The sequence below is a fragment of the Leptinotarsa decemlineata genome, unplaced genomic scaffold (assembly GCF_025532065.1).
Source record: "Leptinotarsa decemlineata unplaced genomic scaffold, Ldec_3_MD MMD2_tig00000505_RagTag_RagTag, whole genome shotgun sequence".
Lineage (NCBI taxonomy): Eukaryota > Metazoa > Arthropoda > Insecta > Coleoptera > Chrysomelidae > Leptinotarsa > Leptinotarsa decemlineata.
Genome location: NW_027412549.1, coordinates 1,654,722 through 1,666,860, shown reverse-complemented (window position 1 = coordinate 1,666,860; position 12,139 = coordinate 1,654,722).

The window sequence follows — 12,139 nt, the reverse complement described above, 5'->3', positions numbered from 1 at the left end:
GGACTTTGGTTTCGATTTCATAACCATATACCCATGATTCCTAACCAGTTATGACCCTTTTAAGAAAGTATGGATCGCCGTTGGTGTCATTCAATAATTCCTGAGCGATATTTTTGGTCAAATTTGGTCAAATATGCCGACATCCTCAGCAACTGCTCTAATAGTGATTCAACGATTTTCCATAACAATTTTCTTCAACATTATCATCGACTGTTGATGTGCTGAGGCGTCCACGGCGAGCGTCGTTATTCACATCTTCTCGACCTTCTATGTCAACACTGTCAACATTTCAAATGTTTTTGAGCACTTAATTCCATTCTTTGCACAAAATTTGACTAAGAATTTCCCCGAACACGCAAAACACCTCTAAGTTTTATCATTCTCACCAACAATCTAAACATGCTAAACTCCTGAAACTGTGAACCAACATAAAAGTGGGTACCAACATATAAAAATCGCTAATCGAATGTATGTAGCTCGCGAAATTTTAATATTCACGTTATTACGTTCACCTGAACGGTTAAGTGCAGGTAACCAGACTTTAATTATGGCAATTACCTCTTTGTAACAGTTGAAAATGTTTCTGTGCTTCTCAATTTCTATGGCCCCCCATCATAATCTACATAGCTGAATATGTACTCGAAGAAATCACCGACGTTTGTTACATTTGAATAGACTCAAGTGCTCGTAGAATTCAAAGTTATTATCCAAAACTATTTATTTAGGAAGACAATATAATTTCAGTAGTACTGAAACAAATTCAACTGAAAGAAAGAGGAATTTAACATTAATAAAATCTGGCTACATGCGCAATTAATATTATAAGTATCAGTACATTGAATTTACCCAACACGCTCGCTTACCATGGAAAAATAAAATATATTGTGAAGATAACTAGAGAACATCGACCGTTGCCTCATTATCTTTGATGATGTGTACGGCAGTCGTAGAAGAAACGTCGGCCATAAAAACTGGAGAATAGCTTTGACACAGTGTCAGTGTCTTTGTTGAATTGTTACTGAAAAGCTATAATAATTATTTTTGAAGTCAGAATCGTAAATCGTCAATAGAATACTGATGTTTATCTATATATATAATCCGAAGGTTAAAGTATTTCATAGATTTTTGTGGTGTGATATGCCTTATGTTTTGTAAATCAAATCAAAATAATCTAATAATCAATTATGATGATATATAAAGTTCTGATACTAGTGTTGATCAGCTTATTGTCTAAACATATCCGGAATACGGTCCTGGCTCCGTTAACAAAAACCAGATCCAAACGAATTGACGATCAGCTCGGTAAACGGGAAATGGTAATACAAATACATCTCTCTGGCTTTTTACCGTCACTTTTTAATAGCACCCAGCAATTCAAATTGATCGTTAACAATTTTACCGATGCCTTTTATATACTTATGTCAAAATACCGAGTGACCATGAAAACGTCGATTGGGAGTAGAAAAAGAAGGGACACAACTGTAGTAGGGTCTACACACTATTTTATCTCGGATTCTCAGTTTTTTTCCTAGATTAGATTTCTAGCGATGTTTCTATTATTTTATGTTGGTGAGAGGCATAAAAGTGTTTTGCGTATTCGGCGATTTTCTGGTATCGAAAAATGGGAATGACGACGTTCGTCGTGGTCGTGGTGAAAATTGATATGGATAATCGTCTGTTCAAAATCTGTTTTTCCGTTAACCAGCTGTCGCACCCCTACGAACTACAACCCTCAGAAGTCAAAACTTGTGCGAGCTAAGGATTAACGAGGTCTTACCTATTAATGTGTGATTCCTAACACGTTAGAGAAGATAACACCGTAATCATGCCTCAGCCACCGTATTCACCAGATTTGCCCCCTGCGACTTTTTCCTGTTCCCAAAATTGAAGAGGCCCATGAAAGGACGGCGTTTCGCGACGAATAATGATATAAAAACCGAATCGCTGAGAAAGATCAAGGACATATCAAAAAGTGCATATCAGAACTGCTTCAAAGATTAGAAAAAAAATTGGCACAAGTTTCTTATATCTGATGGGGACAAAATAGAAATTTGAAGAATAAATAAATATTTTTTGAAAAAACTGACTCCTAGTTTTTTTATTTCATTTCGTTTTAAGATACTCTTCTTGTCATATGTCACTAGTCTTAAGAAATTCTCAATTCTCATAATTAAAATTATGATGTATAAATTGACTAGTCTTTGTCTCCAAAATGGATACAAAATACAAATTCGGCAACATCACTCTGCTTGTTCACGAGTTGACATTTGATGAGAATTTCATGTTCAATGTTTCATAATGCTTCTCTGTTAGAAGCAAAATCATATCATAACAATCCGAAAATACATTTTTTCTCCTATATTCAAACTGAACTTTCTGAAACTTCATTGAAGTAGATACTGAAAAGGAAAATAAAGAAAATCCGACAGGTATATTCACAGACGCCCCGTCTGGTCCATCGATCGAGACTCGTTGCGGGGCGTAGGCCTCTCTTATTCCTTTATGAAACCACAACTCTTTCCAGTCCGTCGTACGAGGGGAAGATCATAAATAAGTTGAACTAAGTATATCCTGATATCATCAATACAATCACTTGATATTTCTATAAATTTGATTATTCGGAAGCAAACAAATTAACAGAGCAACATACTTACTATATTCAGTTAACAGTTAACATCAGTTATAAAATGACATAGAGAGAAAAGAGATCAGTGGACATTGTACCTAATAATCCACACTGATACTATATGTTTAGATCTATAGTTGGACCTCATATTTGCAGCCCCAATACATATATATGTGTTAGGAATCACACGTTAAAAGGTAAGACCTCGTTAGTTCTTAGCTCGCACAAGTTTCTTAACTTCTGAGATTAACGTCTGTATTTTCAAAATAGATTTTGAAAATACAGACAGATTTTTAACAGATATTCACACGTTTCAGAACTTTCATTGTTGCTTTTCTGTCTCATTCTTGATTGGGGCTACATCTTTCGGGGAATTCTTGAGTGAGGTGAATCATCGACTGATTTTGACAAACTTCATAAAAATATCTATAAATTGTCACAATTGTCTAAACCAGAACCCAAAAATATAGCATTCACATTAGACAGTGCTGGTTCGAGTCGCCAACGGTCGCTCAGTGGTGCTAGGCTGAACCACGAATCCACTGCTGAACTGAACTCTTAAAGAACAAGGAGATGCAATCGTCTTTTCTAACCCAGGCTTGTCTTTGAAAATAACATGCTCTAATGGTAATTCAAAAATAAAAGTTGATCTACACAGTATTTTTCTGAATTGTTTTTGTCAACGATTTCATAGAATTCATTCGTTTCGTACGGGAAATACTGTATCTTTTATTGACAGTGATGGCGCTTTCAAGAGGTTCAGGGATCTTATACTTCGAAACCTGTGATTTTCTCATTATTCTCTCTGGCCATATCAATGCTTTCTTGTCCAGCTGTGCCTCACAAATTTGTTCTGTTTGGTGGGTATTTATGAACTCTTCAAATTTCGTTTCGAAGTCATACATAACAGGATATAGGTATCGATATAAATTATAAGTGGTCAAACAAAATATAAATAATTTAAACAAAAAAGGTTATATTTTTAGGAGAAATTACTTTTATGAAAAAAATTATTTGGATTTCTACTTTTTCATATTCATATAAAAAATGTGGAATTTTTTTGAAAAAAAGAGAAAATAATCAATTTGAAAAATTGAGTCTATATGAAGATGGAAAGATCATACAAAGAAGTAACTTTCAGACACAAACTGGAAGAAAAATACCCCTCTAAACAACTACTTTCATATAAACATTGAATTACACGAAAGAAAAATACTTTCGAAACAACTAGTTTTATATGAACATTGAATTATATTCAATTTGTATTCCAAACATTCGTTATGGAATCGAATCAGATATCATTCTCAGGATTGCTACACAATATATTATATGGAAGATGACAGTGTTCCATGTAAATGCTCCGCTAAACTATATTGTGTAGCAATTCTGTGCATGATATCTGTTTCAATTCCATAACGAATGTTTGGAATACAAACTGAATAGAAAAAAGTGTTTTTTTATATAATTCAATGTTCATATGAAAGTAGTTGTCTCGAAAGTATTTTTCTTTCGTATAATTAAATGTTCTTGTGGAAATATAGGGTCTTCCAACAATAACTTACAAACTTTGACAGTTGATAACGGCCATCTTGTTGAAGCTACATCTGATAGAATTAGTTGTCATCTTTTTTGCCAAATCACCATGGTCGAATATAGCATTCAATATTACGTGTAAATAATAAAAGTGTTTCATCAAAATGAGTGTTCCGTTCGCGAAGCGCGCGGTACGTTGCCCAGTCGTCATTATTTTACGGTCGCCATAATCGTCCTATCGAGAGGACTATTCGAAATGTGGTGAATAAATTTGAATCTACTGTTTGAGTGAACAATCGACCAACACCCGTACGTCAACGGAACGCAAGATCTCCCGAAAACATCGCCTCTGACTGTGAGAGTGTGCAGGAGAATCCGAGGCAGTCGATTTCGCATCGCTCACAAGAACTCGGCCTTTCGCAGACCACAATTTGGTGAATTTTGCTTCGTGACATAAGCCTGCACCCGTACAAAATTCAACTGACCCAGGAACTGAAGGTAAACGACCATAGACAACGACGTGTGTTCGCTAAATGGGCTCTGGAGCAGTTGCCCAGTGACCCTAACTTTCATCGAAAAATGAATGAATGGGTACGTGAACAAACAAAATTATCTAATTTGGGACGAAATCAATCCACATGAGATCCAAGAGCGCCCAAGTCAGTGTTTGGTGTGTGTTTTGGGCTGGCGGCGTCATCGGTACAATTTCTTTGAGAACGACGTTGGCCAGACCATCCTGTTGTTATCGTGTATCTGTAGAGTAGGGAGGGTGAGTGTAGACCCACAGCACTTAGGCCACGCATGTGACCCATTGTACATCCTCCCGAGGAGTTGTCCTCCTAGGTCATCGTCCATCCTGTCTTTTCCAGGAAAGTGAACAGGCCACTAGTAGGCATCTCCTTTATATTGGCAAATGTAGGCCAAGACTCGCCGAACTCATACTCTCTTTGGCAACCTTGCGGTGTCTCACGGTGGCCTCCGCGAAGGTTTTGGAAGGTGCAGCAACATTACTGTCGTTGCGCGGCTTCTTCAACCTTCTTGGGGTTCCCTCTGTGGAGGTGCACAAGTGAGGGAGCTTTCCTGCAGGGGCAGCCGGTTCCTTGCCTTTATTCAAGGCGGAGCTCTTGGCGCCCGCCGCAGGAAGTGCCCTTGCTGTTGGAGGTTGAGTGGGGGACGAGGAGGGTGCACTTATAGTTGCTGCCATTCCTGCCTTCTTCGCTCTCTTTTTCCTTTTGGCCTCGGCGCCGCAAATGCGCTTACACCTTGGATCATCACGAGATGATCTGCTATGTCCAGCCTCATTCCAAGCTCATTCCAAAAATAGGTCTTTCAAATGAATCTCACACAAACTTTGTTTCAATAGGAAGCGCTTAATGAAAGACTCTTTAGTTGTTTCGAGAGGGCTGTTTCTTCCAGTTTGTGTATGGGAGTTACTTCTTTGCATGATCTTCACATTTTTGTATAGAGTTATTTTTTTTAATTAATTACTTTCTTCCTTTTTTTTAAAATTCACATCTTTTTTGTATATGGATGGCCAAGTTTCTACTTCTCCATAAATTCCCATAAATTATTTTTCTCTCAACGTTTTACTGAAAGTTTAAACATGCGGTGTCACTTATGAAGCGGAATAAGCACGAACCACTTGCTTCCAGGGTCGTCGCCGGGGTGGGAGCCTCCCCCCTGCTTTTTCGACTTGGGAAAAAGTTGGGAAATTGAGGGCCGTGAAGATAGAAAAAAATAATGGTAAAAAAATGAATAAAAATTGAAAAAATAAAAATGGGAGAAAAGAAAGAGAGAGATAATAAGAAAAGGGAAAGAACCAGGACAAGGTTGGTATTTCCCAACATGCATAACTTGGAGATCCCATACTTTGAAATTCTGAGTTGTTTGAAAACTTCAAAAAAGTTTAATTTCTCCCAAGTAAGAGAACAGTCCACAAATTTTGAAGTGACAATTCGACTTGGAAAAGTTGTGAAATTTCGGGCCGTGAAGATAGAAAAAATAATAGTAGAAAACAACACGCACAATATTATTTAAGTGTTGTTTCCTTTCATTTGTATTGAATATTCCTTTACATGGTGGATATGGTGGAAGACCAAGGACCTTGGTCCAAAGTAAAATAATTCCCATTATTATTTTCATAATTACCAAAATGTATTTTCGTTTGTGCATACCCTAACGGGCATTAGCATTCAGCCAATCTTTGGGTATCTAAGTAAAAAAATTAATATATTATAGTAGTAACTAATCCCTCGGCTTTCATTTTTTCGAAAGTTGGGAAATTTTGCTGGTGGGGTTGGGAAAATTTAAAATCCCCTTCTCCCTGGTTTTTCGTTTCGCTACGGCCCTGCTTGCTTCCCTTCTTTTTAAATTACAGGATATACATTTTTTAAATTGAAAATAGACAACAATAAAATCAACAGAACATCAAGATCTTTGATCCTAGATTCGATAGATCTCAGAAGGGAAGTAGGAAAAATGTTTTTCATTGAAACAGCTACAATAACTAGCAAACTCTCAGAAGCTTTCTTAGTGAGACCTGAAGTGAAATCACAATTAATGAACATTAGCATTTAGAATGAGGCACTTTTGCAGACACTTCAGAGAAGATATAATTTAACCTAACACCTTAGTAATTTAATTCCAAAAAATAACTCATGAGTACTAATTTTAAATAAATAGGACTTTGATCATCTACTAATAAATAACTTTCAACCCTCTCTCGTAATCTTTTCTCATTACTTCAACTAGAATTATCTTAGACATAGAGTCGTGCACCTGTCGAGACGGATAAGAGTTTTAATTTCAGTTGTTCATAGTTGTACAATAATATTGTTATGCCTTCACGTCTCATAGGAAATAGATTATGGTCGACTGTTTTCACAGATTCAGGTCAGCTGAAAAAAAAATTCAAGAATATATAATATAGTAGGAGGGGAGTAAGGAGATCAAATATACCTTCGGAAAACAAATTTACTTTATTGATTACTATTCTTCGAACTTTCGTCTCAGAATAGAGACTTCTTCAGAACACTTACAAGTAAATTGAGTTTGGGACCCTTAAAAACTAGTAAGTAAAAACATTTTGTGTAGCAATTGCCATTTCAGAAGTAGAGTAGTAAAATCGGAGGAATTGAGAATTCACTACATGAATTTAGATCGTTTGAAAGTGTCTGAACAAAATTCTATTGTACCTAGCCATAAATGCTGCCAGCTGCAATAAAGCAACTCAAACCTTTGATGATTGGAAAGAACACAAACACCGGATTGATTGTCTCATCAATAATATTTGTCTGACTAATACATTTTTCGAATTCCTTACCATCAACAAAAACTTCGTTGGTAAATGTTTGTCATCACCGAGAGTGTTCTGTTAAGTATAGAAGAATGCAGGTGTTATAAAATGTCAGTTTTGAATTGGGAACAGCGTAATTCAAGATAAATAAGTGAATTTATATACGCGCTCATGAGTACAGGGTGATTCCCGGATGTCCCAATTAGTCAATTTTGTGAAACTTTGATATCTGTATATTCGAAACAAGGTTTTTTTGGGAAAGCTGTACCACCAGAACTATAATCAACCTTCAACATCCGAATATATTGAATGTCTGTAGCAATTTTTTTTAAGCAAAACTTCTGTACATTTTCGTATTTTCGGATACCTACCATCTTAGATTCCATTATGACTTCACGGCATTATTTCTATTCTCATTACAGCAAACTACAGAAAGTGAGTTGGAGATACTGAAATAAGTTATTTGAAAAAGTTGCTTAGAAATCGATTTTGACCCTGCATACCGAATGTCAACCCAAAATTTGAATTATTTTTTTTAATATTTATATTCAAAACCGATTTTCAATTAATGTTTCCGAATAAGAAAGATACAGAAATGATAAAATAGTAAAAATCAATGAAATTAATGTATTCACAATGAATATTACACGTTTTCCATTCTAACGAATTTATTATTTTCGTAGCTTTTTATTTAGAACCATTGATTGAAAATCGAACTTGAACATGAAATCAAATACCTGCTTTCAAAAATGACTAAAATACAGAGGTGTCTTCATCTTAAGTGTGTCACACTGTATACAATTGATTTTATATAAATGTTCTTTGATGGGGTCAGTGTCCTGTCGAGCCGAGCCGAGTCGAGTCGAGCCGGTTGAGTTGAGTCGAGCCGGTTGAGTCAAGTCGAGCCTGTTGTGTCGAGTCGAGGAGAGTCAAGACGAGTCGAGTGGAGCCCAACTGAGCGAGTCAAGGGGAGCCGAACCTATCCGAGGTGGGCCGAATCGAGTCGAGACGAGCCAAATCAAGTCAAGCCGAGTCCATTGGAATCTTGCCAAGCGGAGTGGATCTGTGTCGAGCCGAATCCAGCCGAGCCGTGCCAAGTCGAGTCGAGGGGAGTCAAGGCGAATCGAGCCAAATCAAGTCGAGGAGAGAATTGGGGCCGTAATGAAAATGATAATTTATCTAATTATCATCAACTTGGCAAAACTCTTGAAAACATTGTGAAAAATTGAAATCCTCTATATTAAATGTTTCTATTTTCTTACATTCGTAATATTGACAGACTTGAGATAAAGACACCCCTGTATTCTAGTCATTTAAAAAAAATCTATATTTCCGTTAACCAGCTGTCGCACCCCTACGAACGACAACCCTCAGAAGTTGAAACTTGTGCGAGCTAAGGATTAACGAGGTCTTACCTTTTAACTTTTAACGTGAGATTCCTAACACGGGTTGGACGATAGCAAGTGAAAATCGATCGTTCAGACTAGGGCTTGAACCGCCGACCAAGACGGCAGTCAATTCGAGTGAGTGAACAAAGCACCCGCGTCGAACCGCCTGGCCACCGACCGATGAAAGCATAGATTTGTTTTTTGGTCCATCCTACTGCGTTCCTGCGAAAAGGGTAAATTCTCGATATTTTGCTTAGCGTTGATGACACCGAAATGAGTTATTTGAAAAAGTTGCTTAAAAATCGATTTTGACACTATATATCGAATTTCAACGCAAAATTCAAATTTCATATCCAACACCGATTTCCAATTAATGGTTCCAATAAGAAGCTACGAAAATAATACATTCGTTAGAATGAAATACCTAATATTTATTATGAATATATTTATTTCATTGGTTTTGACTATTTTATCATTTCAGTAGCTTTCTCGGTTTTGAATATGAAAATTCCAAAAAAATCAAATTTCAAAATTTGGTATGTAGCAACTTTTTCAAATGACTTATCTCCAACGGTATCTCCAACGCAAAGTAAAATATCGAAAATATGATTTTTTCGCGGAATCGCACAGGGTTGGGTTTTAAGGATGTCACTCGAGCTAAGCATTGTGGAAAGTGCGGCCCATAAAGGTCTACGCCTGTACCAGAAATCAAATCTTTTCTTTCAAAAATGACTAAAATACAGGGGTGTCTAAATCTATGGCATCCGTAAGTTCTAGCATATTTCTCATAAGCTTTCTCAGTCGCAATGGCTGTCAATGAAGAATCGAATTTCTGACTCAGGCATATTTTTATTTCTGGATTTTAGTACAATCAAAAACAAGTGGCGCCCCATCCATAAAAAAAACCACGACCACTGCTCTCCCAATAATATTGACTGCCGTTTGCAACTTACCTTTTTTTGAAATTCTCTCTTAGCTGTCGAATATCGATCACCATAAATAATATTATCAGAAAAAGGTAATGAACGTTTTGAATTCTTTATTCAAATTGTTCCACTTTTTTACTCGCTCCTTGTCTGTTTGGTTTGAATATTGCAATCGATTTGAAAATAAGCTATCGAGGAGAAACTTCAAACGTGGCTCAAAAGTGGATACAATGCAATATTTTTGCATACTGTATAGATATTAAGAAACGTATTAAATCGAACAAAGTTCGGAAAGCGTATCGGAGAGTTTCAAACGATTGAAAAGAATTGGCTTGCTTGTCCAACCCAGCCGGTCCTCTTGAGATGCAACAACATTCTCAGCTAAATAAAGAATAATACATATTGCTTTTTTACAAGTACCACTACAAAATTGTTCTCCTTGAAGAGCATTCTGTTTTTCCGTTAACCAGCTGTGGCACCCCTACGAATGACCACCCTCAGAAGTCGAAACTTGTGCGAGCTAAGAACTAACGAGGTCTTACCTTTCAACGTGTGATTCCTAACACGGATTGGACGATAGCAAGTGAAAATCGATCGTTTAGTCTGGGGCTTGAACCAGCGAACAACACAGCGGTCGATTTGAGTAAGTGAACAAAGCACCCACATCGAACCGACTGGCTACCAGCAAATCTGGCACAAACAGATGCCAGATTTGACTGCAGATGGTCACCATGACCGTATAGAAACAAAATTCTTTTAGTTGGTTTTATCTGGGATGCCCTTGTAACATGATTCCTGTTCTCTGAGGCCGTCTTTAACCTATTGGAGGCCCTTGGCATAATAGGATAATGACTTTGACAGAACACGATTTTGTTAGAATAGACAAAGAAAGTAGATAAACAAGGTTGAATATTTATTTTTATTAACATGAAACGAATAGATAAATGTAATATGGTCTACAAAAGTAACTTAGCGGTGTGGAAAAATTACTTTAACAAATATTTTATTGAATTTCATCTATAAAACAGATACAATCAAGTAAACATTGAATATTGTTGCGTTAGAGATTGCACTAAAGATAAAAACATATTCATATATCACGATCGGTAACAGGAGTCTCTAGTGGGCTGGTCGAGCCCCCTTTTGTTGCAGGTAACGTGGTTATAGTAGACGGCTGGGAGAGCTGTTGGACGAGAGTATAAGAAGTGGAGGACTCGTAGATTTTAGTTAATACAATACGATGTTCAAGCCTGTCATCAAATATGCTTCAGGCGCTTGGGGACAAACCGCCCCGACAAACTTCTCCAATTTGGAAAGGTTGCAAAACAAACTAATCAGGATGCAGGTGAAATGCTTCATGGTTCGTGCGGAATGAAGTCATCCGCAGATATTTGAAGCTGTTAACTATACGGCAGTCCATTCAGTCGAGGAAAATTAATTGGTTGACTCAAACGTGAAACTTCATACTTCGCTCCGTTCGCTATTGATGATTTTTCTTTAAAATGTGTATGTGCTTAGTATATATTAAAATTTATCTAAGCATACTAAAGTCGGAAAGCCTAATTTTTGGGCGAGAGTAGAATAACTTCGCGCATGTAAAAGCTAGTAAGTTGGTATTGTAGTCAGTAATTTAGGTTCGATTTCTTCGAATTATATAAGTTTTTTGGTAATAAATATTGGTTATCGTTTGGTGATCTGACAAGAACTAGGGATTTCGTATTTGACTTGAGGGGGCCCCTATCAATCGCGGACCCCTGGGCACTTGCCCAAAGTGCAAAGGACAACTATCGTTTCTAAACGATTCACCATAATATATCTAAGCTTGGTTGCAAGTGTATGAATATAACAATAAACAAAATTTTGAAGATACCAATATACCATACCATTAATCAGTAAAATACTTCTTAGAAAATTGTAACTATTGTATTGCACAACAAATGATATATGAACTTTTGTCAGTTTTCTCAACGAAAGTTCTCGCTACACTCCTCACTGCATGTATTCCGCGTTTGTCGTTCTAAATATTAGGAGTATTTTCAAAGTTATTGCGATCACTTATTATCTGTATCGATTTAAGACTGTATACGACACTAGGAAAAATTATTTAATTTTTTTTAGTATTTAATGCAAAAATATTCGATATATGGTTTTGTAATCAATAATTAAATTTCAAAGAAATATTTTATGTTCAAATATGTTTAAAATATGTTTCTTCCGTTAACTAGTTATCGCACCCCTACGAACGACAACTCTCAGAAGTCGAAACTTGTGCGAGCTAAAGACTAACAAGGTCTCACCTTTCAACGTGTGATGACACGGGTTGGACGATAGCAAGTGAAAATCGAGCGTTCAGCCTGGGGCTTGAACCATC